The sequence below is a fragment of the Diadema antillarum genome, unplaced genomic scaffold, assembly GCF_040938485.1.
Source record: "Diadema antillarum isolate AM-2024a unplaced genomic scaffold, OU_Dant_1.0 seq00001658_RagTag, whole genome shotgun sequence".
NCBI lineage: Eukaryota > Metazoa > Echinodermata > Echinoidea > Diadematoida > Diadematidae > Diadema > Diadema antillarum.
In genome coordinates this window covers 143,140-156,728 of record NW_027272358.1, presented here as the reverse complement: position 1 = coordinate 156,728, position 13,589 = coordinate 143,140, and positions in this window count along the sequence as shown.

The following is a 13,589-nucleotide window of genomic DNA, read 5'->3' as shown; positions in this document are numbered from 1 at the left end:
GTCTTGAGAACAATATTTTTTTTCTTTTCTTTTAAATAAATACAAGGAATGCCTATCACAAGACAGTCTTTAAAGTGTTTTGGAGTTGCTATAGGAGTTAACTGAATATGGCCCCATGTTAATCTGCCGTAACCTTGGATCAAATGTTTGGAGGTTTTAACACAGGCTGTCTTTATTTGTTAGGATTATCCCATAGGTGTTTAGCAATAAGGATGACTACTGTTAAGGCACAGACTCAGATTGGACATCCATTGATATAACAATGCATTGTTTTGTCGATGTCTTAGAATCCTAATTATTGAGCCTCAGGTTTGAATGCATACACCAATCTGTGCAGCACATCCAGATGTGTGGGCAACCATGATTTCTGCTTGCTCTTAGTGCACATACCCTGTAGATAATTGTCTCCATTATGAATTTGTTATCGCAAGATATTGAAACAAGATTAGCTCCATAAGATTCCTCTGTAGTGTGGAAAAAAAAATCAAGGAATGTGTTGAGCAAAAATCTATGTTCATTTAGAGGTGATATTTGATTTGTCATGCATTTTAAAACATCAGTCAACAGACAGTCTGTTAATCATGGTATCCAGACAGGTCATGTGGGAATACTATTTCCCACCATGCATTAATTTAATTAATCTCTCTGCCTGTTGGACAAAGAGGATAACTGAAAGCAGGAATTAACAGCTATGATGTAAGCTGTCAGTACTGCTGTAGTCACCAGGCAGCTTTGCATACAGAGAATCTTCCTCTTGGCACGGCCCCTTATGTTATTTTTTTCTTTACTATGTTGTGCTGTAGATTTGCATAGTTTCTGCTGGTCAGTGCCCTATGTCAAGGAATTCTGTGTGCGACTGCAGGGCTGCAGTTTGCAGACAGTCATCGTGACAGTGAGAGCATACCACTTAGTCTTCACAATCGCTCAGGCTGTGAACTCAGCCCCACTTAGAGTAAAATCTACCATTCTGCAGACGACTCTTAATGAATTCTATGCAGCCAACACAGATAATTTGTAATGTAGATGCCAGAGAAGTATGTTTTCAGCGCACTTCAGCTTCGGAGATTGACATTTTTTTTTTTTTTTCTGTCTCCACTCTGGCTCTTCATCGTTTTTTCTATTCCTTCTTCCTGTACCTTCTCCCGCGATTGATCCCTGTTACATATGAAGTGCATAAATCCTTGTCTCAAATCTTCACCATCTCATGAGGGGAGTGTGTGCTGTCTTGAATTGTATCAGTTTTTACATGGGATACATAGAGAAGGTTGACATGAAAGTCGTGATTTGATTGTGTGCATTGGTGAGGAATACTTTTTAGTATATGTATATATTTGCTCTTGGTGTGTGTGTGTGTATGTGTGTGTGTGTGTGTGTCTGTGTCTGTGCAAATGGATTATGGCCGCTGTCGTCACAATCTTTTGCTTTTAAAGATGGCAAACTAGAGTAGTGGGTAAGGGAAAGGAAAAGCAAATATGAGTGCAACAGATGACATATTTGAATGCATATACAATTTTTACCATTTTAGAAAGAGCACATAATTTTTGAAAGAGAAAAACACGGCAGCGCTAAGGTTAAGTAGGAGAACACGGCAATCAGAACCCTCCCCCCCCCCCCCCCCAAAAAAAAAAAAAAAAAAAAAAAGTAGTAGTGCACTGCACTGTAAACGTTAGGATAGCCATGTATGTTCACATGGCTCGGTCGACACTCCTTGCAATAGGTATATACAACTTCACACAAACTTATTAGTGATCATATATATATAGTGTTTACATTGGCCTAGAAGCAAGAAGAGTGAGTGAATAGAGATTCAGTCTTGTCCGTTATGTACACCTTACATAGATTACACAGAGCATGAGATGTGCTAGAGAGGACTTTTATTGTTTGTTGATTTTTTTTTTTTATCATTTTCTATTTTCATAGAGTGAAAGCAATGCATAGAACCTTCAATTCACATGTTTTGGTTTCGTAGTAGAACCAAGAAAACATTATTGATGCTGACAGAAGTCAGACTTTCTTTGTCTTTCCAATCAGATGGATTTGACATTGGTGCAAGTTAGCCCGTTATCTTACTCTTGTGCAATGTACTGGAAATAAACCCAGTCATAAACATCACGTTATGTGTCATGGTGCATGGTTAAGCATTTCTCTAAGTGGATTTGCCTGTGTTGATGTCTTTGTTAGGTTTTTGTTTGTGTGTAGATCAGGTGGGCTGATCTGTATTTGTTTCAGTCTCACAGTTTTATTTATTTGTTTTGTATGTCATTGTAATACTTTACCATGTCAGAGAGCCATGATGTGGTGTGTTTGTACTGTTCTTAATTTGCTTTTATCACAAAAATGTTCAGCATTTTTTGTAGTGATCTGTGTTTACTTCAACATGATTTATTTGAAGTTTCATCAAGATGTGCAGTAATTTGTACCATACAAATTCTCTACAGATCTAATTTTTGTAATGCTCTTTCAGTTTATGAATGTACATAGACCTTCATCGGTGTTATTTCCCTGTTTTTATTTTTGTTCTGTTTTTTGTTCTGTGATGCTCCATGTTTGCATTCATTGAATTCTTGTGCACTTCTTGCATGAGAAGGGACAGGCCTTACTTTAAATTTCTTGTGATGCATTGAATTTTTGAATGATTTACAGCCATACATGTATACTTTTGAGTTTAGTGTTCCAGGGAATATCTTTGCTTCTGGGCAGATAGTTACAAAGGAAACAATTTTTGTTGTATCTAATTCTTGCAATATTATTGCATTCTGGATTATTTTATTTCCCATGAAATTCCACAACCCTATTATTTCCATACTCAAGCTATGGATACTGATAGTGCAAAAGACTTTGACCACTTTAGATATTTCCCTTTGCTTCAGACACTGTCAGTCAGTGGTTGAAAGATTTTACAAATACCTGTATTAGGAGTATACTCATCCATTATGAGTTTGAACAGATTAGTTTTGATATCAATGCTAGACTTCTACATGCAGAAATTAGATATGAGTGTAGGTTGTATATTCCCCCATTTAATAGGCAATGGTGCTGATGAATGTGGATGCTAGCTGGTATTTTGATTCAACAGAATGGAGAACTCTGGAATGTGTTTGCCTTTCATTAGAGCCCAATTTAAAGATAGTGTTGTTTCTTTTTAATGGAGTTTGTTTGATACAGGGTTGGCAGTGTTGATGACTGCATCCATAATTACAAGTACATCAAAGAAAGACTTTATTATGTTTTAAAGAGTCACATCATAACATCTAGCTTAGGTCTGCTGGTTGCAAAATCATGATAAATCATGTTCATGGCTAAATGCACACCATTATATAAAAATGTTGCCACACATGTACTTAATCTTTTCTATTCTGCCTGATATCTGATCATGAAACCAGGAGAGGAAAAGAAAATGGTCTAAGGTCTGAATGAGATATTACTTCTTTGTTGGAAGAGAGGATCATTGGGTGCAGGGTGGCTTCAATATAGAATCCTGCCACAGACACATTATTCAATTAATTTCAGTTCAGTTGAATCAGGAGCTTTCGCTCAGTAGAGAAGCATTGACTGGTGTAGTATCAAAACTAATTGTCCTTGCGTCGAAACTGGAACTAATTGGACATACAGTATTTGTAGCTGTGTATCTTGGCACACACAAATACTGTATAGCATGGTGACTGTTGAGGTAAGCTGATGTAGAGCCTAAAGTCAGTGTCCATGGGTTGGATTCCCAGATTCACAGGGAAGATCAAATTTCTTCAGAGAGCCATGTATGCGACAAGTTCTACTGACATGCCAGGCCTAACATCAATGCTGTCAAAACCATGTCATATTTTGGATTGCTGTTCTGTACGTAGGAAGGCTTGCCCCAATTTAGGCACATGCATATTGACTTGACAATAATTCTTTGGTGGTCATTATGTACCAAGAATATTTTATATATTTTCCCCTTCTCAGTTGCCCTGTTGATAGTCACCCTTTGTTTAGCTCTAATTTGTCACTGCTTAATATTCCTCACATATAGTGTCTAGGCTGCAAGCTCCTCTTGGCATAGCCAAAGTCAGTTCGACCTTTGGATTGTAATTTCCTGTGATGGTTAAATCAAATTTAGGACAAGCATTTGTGTCTTTTGAGAAGATATTTTGGTCCATATTATATCAAGGAATACTGGTAGGTTGCTGTCATGATTGTTAAACATAAGAAGAAGAAGCAAAAATCCATACTGACTTAGCAAATATGTGAAATCGTTATCCAATAACTAAGTATTACCGTTTGCAATGTTTTCTGTGTTGTTTCTTTGTCGGCCAGTCATCAGTGGGTTGTTATAGTATGTTCTTTATAATAGTTGGGCCCAGAGGTCGGTAGCAAATGCTACCAGAGTATTATTTTATCAGAGCACGGTATGAAGAAGGAATTGGCCCAAATTAGTTATGAGATTTGATAGGTTCACTTCTTTACCTCACTGAGCGATACTTGCAAATCTTGTAGAGATAATTGCCTGTCAGATATTTTATTTGTTTTGTCTTTTGTATGATCTGGTGCTCTTTTAAATTTGTCAGATTTATGATACCAAAAAGAAAATCATGGACATGTAAAATTACTGTCTTGAGTTAAATGCCTTATGTTTACTCCTGTTTGATTATCAGTTGTATTTAAAGTGGACTTTTGTTCTGTGCTTTGTGGTACATATTGCAGTAGGCTAAATAACACAAATCATTGTAGAGTAATTTGTGATTGATGAACAAATCCTGCATGTACACTGTAGCTGTTAATAGCCAGGCCATGTGGGTAAACACAGAATAAACTTAGTGGAGTACTGTTGATTTTTTAGGGCTTCTGGATAAGCTCACATCTTATGTTTGCAATGATCTAATGCACAGTACATGCCTTTATGATGTAATGTTGGGAGATGGCGCTGTAATGTATGGTTGCAAAACTGTGTTGTGGATTCCACTAGATGTTTGTTTCTCATTCAGTATTACTCAATATTACTGTTGTGTGTTTTTTGGTATTTTTCAATTGTGATCTTGTAAACAATTCATGTAGCATTATATTCAAGACTTTGTTCTAGGTGCATCACTGGCTGTAAATTATCATGTTCTGAGTTCTGTGAATTGGTAATATAAAGAAAAAAAAAAACAGATGGCAAAGAAAAATATCAAGAGATAGCCACCAACATAAAATACAGTGTCAAAACCATTTGAACTGTTAATGATGTGATGTACAAAAGAGTAGCAATGAAGCCTAAATGTGGCAAATATTTCACATTCTGGGATATTTCTTACAAATTAATACAGCCAGTCCTCCTTAAATCTGGTATATTTTAGCATAAATGATCACGTATGTGAGCTGTTGGACTAGCAGTGATCACTATTGCCATCATTTCTATGCTGTTTTCTTTTCCTAAACCTGGTTGTATGAAACTCCTATAGGACCGTGTGTAATTTCAGTAATTATATACCATGCAGACAGTATACATTTTCTCCATAAACTTTTTTAACTGTTGATCTATGAGTTGGAAGTACTTTATATCCATCCTGAATATGAAGTTTCAATCAAAAAGATAAATAAATAGTGCTACTTCTATCTTGAACAGATTGATGAAACTGTTGAAATGGCAACAGGCATAACTAATAAAGCTGTATATAGTTTGAACAGATGTGTCAGGAAGGGGAAAAAAGTTTGACATTGCTGTTGTTATATGTAGAGCACATTTGCAATAAGTGGGCATGCTAATAATGTTGGTGAGTTATTCAGAGTGAACCAGTCATATTATGAACACAAAATTTTGTATATGTAAAGATGTATGACTTACTAAGCTGAAAAAAAATTGACCTTCATCTTTGTATCTTGAATGTGAAATTTTGTTCGCTCACATCGTTTTTCGTTATAAATTCATCCAAGCATATGAGATATTGTCATGAAAAGGAAAAAAAAAAACCTACACACAATGTGTATTTTTGTGTAATACAGTTACCAGAATATATATCAAATGACATCTGTAAAAAAGTTCTAAACTATATATAGAAAAAAATATGAGATATTGTGTGGTGTTCTGTCTATTAATAACTATGTTATGACTTGTTGACAGCCGAGACTTGGTGGATTTCTCTCTCTTTCTTTTTTTTTTCTTTTTTGTTACGTCAACAATTAAACAACTCTGCTGTGAGAAAACGAGCTGTTTGACAATGCCTGTTGCATGTTTGTTATGTTCTAAGATCATGTTAAATACCAAGAACAAACAGCAAGATAAAATAGGGAGAGATCAGGGGGAAATGAGCTTGAAGAGAAAGAGTTTAGATGTAAGAAAGTGAGCACATAGTCGGTCGGAAGGCATGGAGGAGAAGAGAGAAAGATGAGGAGATAGAAGAAGGAATGGAAAGTGAAGACATATCGAGAGAGAGAGAGAGAGAGGGAGTGAGAAACAAATGGAAAAGGAAGAGATGTGAAAACAAACTCTAAGGAAGCAGAGAGGATGAGAAAAGACAAGGAAAAAGTTACAGATAAATGGTGGAGAGGGAGAGACTCACATACTGAATTATACAGTATGCGCTGTTATTTGTGCAAATTCGGGTGGATATTTTCGCGAATGAGGTCTTTGTGGACATTTTCCCGTGATGTTTTCGCGAATTGACACCGAGGCCATCATGAGTGCACTATTACTCAAGCACTCAAGGGGTGACATTTTCGTGCATTGTTAAATTCGCAGTCCAACAGTAATTTGCGACATTCACGAAAATAGCAGCTTATACAGTGGTATTTTGAATGGTAAGGAATGGGGTATCAGGGAATATTACATGAATCGAAGATGAGGGCACTATTACATGGCATTCCCTGAAATAAAGCCATCCAGTGTAATCATTATTATCTATAATCAGCAAGAGAAGGTACAAAGTGTATAAGAGTACCATACTTCTACTACACTTTGAAGTTGACTCTGCACTGTAAAAAGGAGTGACTTGCACTTGTAGCAAGAGATTGCAGGCTTGTTATAAGAGTTTGTGCACTTGGCACTGTGTAGCAAGTGTTAAGACAAAATAAGGTGCATTTTTGCATGGCCACTGATAATGGTAGCCTATGGGGACTTGTTACATTTAATAACAGATACTGTGTAATGTGTTTCATTAAATACACTAGATATTGCACATGAAGATCGAGCAGACAAGGATGGTCACATTTTAAATGCATGGCTAAAATGCCATTTATAGATAATAACAACAGATTAATGTCTTGGAAGGGGGTTATGTTTAATATGGTGCACCTTTTATCAAACAGGGTAGAAGAGAACCCTTCTACAAATGTACTAGCAGGATTTATATTTCACCTACAAAGATTCTAGCTATCCGATTGCTCATCACGTAACTTGCAGTTAAAAGCATCATTGCAGGCCATCGCTGCTTAAGCCATGCAATTTTGTGGAGCAAAAATGCATATTGCAAAACTGACACCAATGCACATTGACTCCCATGTTAAACTCATGATCAACTCATAGCTGTTTGCACCATTGCACACCTCTGATGTCACAATAAACATACCTTTGCCGCATTCAATCAGATACAAGCTCGCACTCAGTCACTCATTTTACTGTCAATAAATTCACCCGATATGTTACGCCTATGACTGAATGTACTGTATCACCCATTCAGCTTTCATGAAAAAATGGCTGGAGTGTCATTTCTTTACTAAATTAAAGAATCGGTGAAAACCACATCTGTTGATGTCTGAGGTGTTGTATTATACAAAACTGACACAGTACATTCTGCTCCCAAATTATTTTATTAGCGAGTGTCAAAATTAGATTTACACCACCTATCCATACTGTGCCTTGCAGAACCACATGTTCGAGAAGTTTAGATATACAGGGTCATGCATGGTTCATAGAGGAGTGATTAAGGTGCAAGTATCCCATGAAAAATAATACTGTTGAATGAATAGGGGAGTATACATGTATTATTCATGGGAACTGATATATTGTACATTGCACTTCTGTTTTATTAATCGTGGGTTCTGATCATATGGGTTTGGTCTGATGTACATGTATGCTCTTGCCTTTCCTTTGCTAAGTTAAGATTAGTTCCATAAATGGTGTTACCATGTTGCACTTATGTCATGATACACCTGTAAGTTGAAAAAATACCCCAGGGAAATAGCAAAAGACAAAAAAGAAGAAAAAAAAAACATTATCTCTAGTTTTCAAAGCAAAAAGATGGGTGATCTGAATCTATGGGTAAAGCAAGAAAAAAAATGATGTTGCCTACCCTGACATCATGGTCCGCCAATTTCTGTCAATATTTCTTTGTGGCCACAAATACACAATAATAAGTAGAGAACACAACATAAAGCACGAACAATCATTCACAATCAAACGATAAAAAATTTATTCATGAACTGACCTTTTTCTTATGCATAACACTTGATCATCGTATTTTGTTTGCTAAAAACATGGATTATGAAGTATGACAATCATACTGGTTACCCAGGGGAAAAAAATAACTAAAAAATGGCTTATTGTTTGATACTTTTTAAATGCTGCAATGTGATATCACACCCCTTTGCAGGCAAGTGATTTCTCACATAAACACAGAAAACATACTAACAAAGAAATAATAACGTGACAATCAACAATTAATAAGTGATCAGCTGCTCATTCATTTTCATCCATTATAACTGAGTGTAATAGCAATCAATTGTCTTAAATCGCTGATCTTTTAGAATCATTGCAAGTCTTCTTGGCACATCATCTCCTCCAAATGCTCATTAAAAACTTCTGGCTTCTGGAATGTACTGAGGGACATTTTAAATTTCAGAAGTACAGGCATTAACCATCAAAAAATTATTGCAATGATTAAACAGCAATATTTCTGACAGCTTGTTTGGAGAGCAGAGGGCAAGTGCCACAAACTTCAGGACTCCCTTTTACTAAAGGGCTGGAGAGTGAATACACAATGAAAGTCAACATTGTCAAGCATGTTTCAAATTCTTCATTTCAAAGCATCATAAGCAGTGACACATTTGACAGTCAAATGAAAATCGTCCAGGGAATTATTTGGCAATTCACTGAAAGTAAAAACACTAACCTACTTGTAAATGCCTACACTAATTATCGCCTCAATTGCATTTATTATCGTTCCTCACATCAGCAATTTCTTCTTTCCCTTAATATATACGTACACCTTAATCAGAAAAGAATTGACTTTCATGTCACTTCAGATAAATGCTGACCTAAACTAACGCTTAACACTGGAGCTGGTCTGATGGTCCCAAACTGGCAATAATCACTGTCGGGCCAGTAACTTTTCAGGAATTACCAAATTACTAGTCTGACATGACTGGTAAAAAAAAAGGAGAGAGAAGGAAACATTGTCAGGGCATTTGAAAAAGAAAAGAGAAAGCTGGGTATCTACTGGTATGACAGGGATACGTTGGACCAGTAGGAAAAATGAGTTCGTGCCGAACACTGCCTACACCCACATTAATTCCTCACTGCATGTCAACAAAACATAGATTGCGAAATATCATGCACATCTGTAAAGACATCCCGTAATACTGGAATGGTTAGAATATGATTATCTTCAATGGCTGCATTCTCAACCATTTATACTTCTCTTTTTATTATAGTGCAACAATAAATTAGTCAAAAACAGTACTTCAGAATTTTGGGAAGCTGAGAAACCCAATTTGAGATGTCAGAAAATTGGGTACTTCCTTTTTTAACATGTGCCTTTTAGGATGATAAATGCCTACAAGAATGACATAGAGTTAGAAGACATTGATGGAGCATACAACGAAATCCCTGGCATTATCTACCAGCTCACAGACAAACATATACAGATTTTCACAAAGTTCTGTATGTCACAATGTTCTATGATTTACACAATGAAGAGCTCATAGCCCAAGTTTAAAATGCAAGACTAACACTGTACACATCCATGCCGGAAATCACCTATGTACACATGTTATTCTTAGGAAGCAGATGACTTAATGTATACAGACACAACATTTAATTTTTCTCATTTGAGATATCCACGATTATTTCCAAAAGGGAATCTTATGTTGAGAGAAGTAACCACAATTTCTTTCTCTTATGTCTCAACACATGCTTCACAGACCTTTATCAAACACATGAGTAACATGCAAAAACAAGTACCAGGTAGAGCTTGTTCATTTCCAAAATATACAGATATTACACTACAATGTACCTCCGAATGCTCATGATCCATCAACAAATGTAGTAATATCACATTTCCAACTGATGATCTACAAAAGGAGATGCAGCATACTGTAACAAAAAGGAAAAAAAGAAAAAGAAAACACCCCGATATAAATACCTTGGAGACTTCAAAGCAAAGAGCTCCTTCTCTTGAAGTTTGCATCCGCCATTTACAGTACTGGACTGAGTCAAACTGGAGTAAAGTTGTTACACAATAAATCATAAGTCCATACATACAGTAGAAACACAAATTATATCGCCAATGTTGACAGCCTTTGGCAGAAGTTGATACACAAAATACATGTTTGTGACTGACTTGACTTGTAGTGTCAAAGGGCTGTCTCTCAACACACATGCTTGCAAAGCAAACATCCCTTTACACGAACAAGCATTTGAGTTACTAGTAATCCCACTGTATGTGGGACAAATGCCTATAGCTACAAACTGGGGAACCCCCAGAAAACCCTCGGAAGCTGTGTTTCACGTAAGAACTCTACTTTAGATTACAGCGCATCATACCATGAGACTTGGATGTTACTACCAATCCAAACAAAACATAATGGACAAATAAAAACCAAAATATTTTCTTTGGCTTTCAATTATCTTTGGTGACCAACCACAACATCACTTCTCCTTCTTCCTTTTTTATTTTTCATTTTTTGTAAGGCATGAGAAAAAAGAAAACTTACAAATTTGTATCTGTCTCACCAAGAATCACTCCACTCACTTTCACAGCAGTGCTACTGAAATGTTACACCCATTTTGAATTCATTTCACTTTTATCAAATATATACATAGTATATCTCTTGCCAAATCTGACTTTTCTTGATGATGTACTGTACTGTATATGCCATATATTTAGCGAGGCTGAATTTTCCCAACCCAAGTTGGACTTTCCCACGATTTTGTGAGTGGTTAAATTCGCAATCGTGGAGTACAGTACTGAACGAAGAAATGCATACGTGCACATAACATTCATGTATCTGGATCAGAGTCAAAAAATTTTGTGTGTCTTTAAATTCGCAAACAGCACCTGACTTGCAAAATTCGTGAAAATAAAAAACCCACAAAATTTTTGGCATATACAGTATTCAAACATCTAACATTCCTGCTGAAATTTTCTGGGAAGAAAAGCAATGACATATTCATAGAAATATTTTACAATTAAATCATAATTACACTCATGCAATCACTGCTCACAAATCACACAAATATGATTCCTGAAAATTCAAGATGATACTAAGCAACACATAATTCAATGACAATCACTGAACACTGCACAATACATTGCATTCACATGCATCCTATTTCAAATGTTCTGCTACAACTGCACATCAAACACGGCAACTTAATCTACCTACGAACTCTCTAAACTGAGGCTAACATCATGCTTCATGGTCTAATGTAATCTGATTACACAATTTCAGCTTATTAACAATTTCATGATTTACTATCGTGTGATTTTTTTGTCTTGTTCATAAAAGATTCTTCATCTAAATCTATTGATTTCAGTTCCTATACATCATTTCAAGTACTCATGCACTAGATTTTCCACTTCTTTCTTTCCATCTATTATGATTGCTGTTTGCATTTCTCTCTTTGGAAATGTATAATTCTTTCCAAGTCAATATTCAGCTCAATACTTAATGATCTATTCATACATGTGTTGTCATTTTATGTGCAAAGAATCTGTACAGCACAACATGGAATCACCATAAAAGAGGTGTAGTACTGGTTCAAACTTTGCAAACATGATCACACTAAAGTAGCTAGAAGACATATAATCATACCATGTCAGTGTAACTTATGTTAAGACAAGGATGTTAACACAACAATCACATATCTCATGAGCACAAGATTGTACACTGAAAACTTATTGCAGAGTAATAATCCTAGCAAATGTAGACCCTGCTGGTTTATCTCAGAATTATTAATCACAGCAAAGCTATACTCAGTCTAGGGCTACTGTATGACATTGTATTTGGGGTGGTCTGTTCCATTCAGCATGTAATCATCATTTTAGACATAAAAGTTTACTTATAATCCTCATCTGTCACTTTTTCAATCACAGATGCCAGACAAGTACTGACACTACACAGAGGCAGATAAACTAGAAATGTCGCTATGGCGACTGATGCCTCCGCCATAATGCATGATTCTCCCAATAGGCGTATAGTATAATGTCTTCACAATGTGTGATCCATGACAGTTTCACATAACTGGCAAAATACTGAAATGACAGTTTGTCAGAAATGTCTTGAACTGGGTTTGCTATAATTTTCTAAGAGTGCAGGTACACATATTTGGGGAATTGAGAATTTTTACGTGAATTCTGACAGACCTTTTTATAAGTTTATGCATTGATTAATTTCCAAGGTATGAAGAAAGAGTGTAATGACGGTACAAAATAGATTTTTTATTTTCATTTTTTAATTTTTTAAATTTTTTTATTTTTTATTTATTTATTTATTTATTTATTTATTTATTTACTTCTTTTTTTTTTTTGGGGGGGGGGGCATTGAAACCTGGCCTTTGACCCTTAACCTTTGACCTTTGACTTTCTGGCTGGAAATTTCCCAGAGAATCTCCATTAGGTAATGCACGTATTAAGTTTTGAAACTAGTAATGCAAGCATTGCATATATACTAGTATATGAAGGAAATAGTAAAATTTCGAGAGTTGACCTTGACCTTTGACCCCTGACTATTGACTCATGACCCCTAAATTCCCTAGATAATCCCTGCCAGTCAGTACATGCATGTGTACCAAGTTCCACGAAGATACATTGAACCATTTGCGAGAAAAGTGATATTGCAACATTTTCACCTAACCTTTCACCTTTTGACCTTTGACCTTATGACATGAAACTCTCTCTGGAGAATCTTTACGCAGTAGTACATGTTCACACCAAGTTTCAAGAAAATACCTTCGGGCATTGCATAGATATGGCGGAAATTGCAACATTTGTAGCATTTGACCGTGACCTTTTGACCTTTGACCTCTTGCCAATGTCACTAAAATCTACTCAACTAATTGTCCCCTCATACATCATCCTTGGACCAAGTTTGGTGAAAGCTGCTTCATCCAGTTTTGAGTTATCACGTAAACAGATAAATTTTAGGATTTGACCTTGATCTTTGACCTTTGACCTCTGTCCAATTTCACTGAAAAACTAATCAAGTAATTGTCCCATCATACATCATCCTCCTACAAGGTTTGGTGAAATTTGCTCCATCCAGTCTTGAGTTATCGCGTAAACGGATACAATTTCATGATTTGACCTTGACCTTTGATCTTTGACCTTCAGCCGATTTCACCCAAAATCTAATCAAATAATTGCCCCATCATACTTCATACTTGGATCAAGTTTGGTAAAATTCCAATAAATATTACT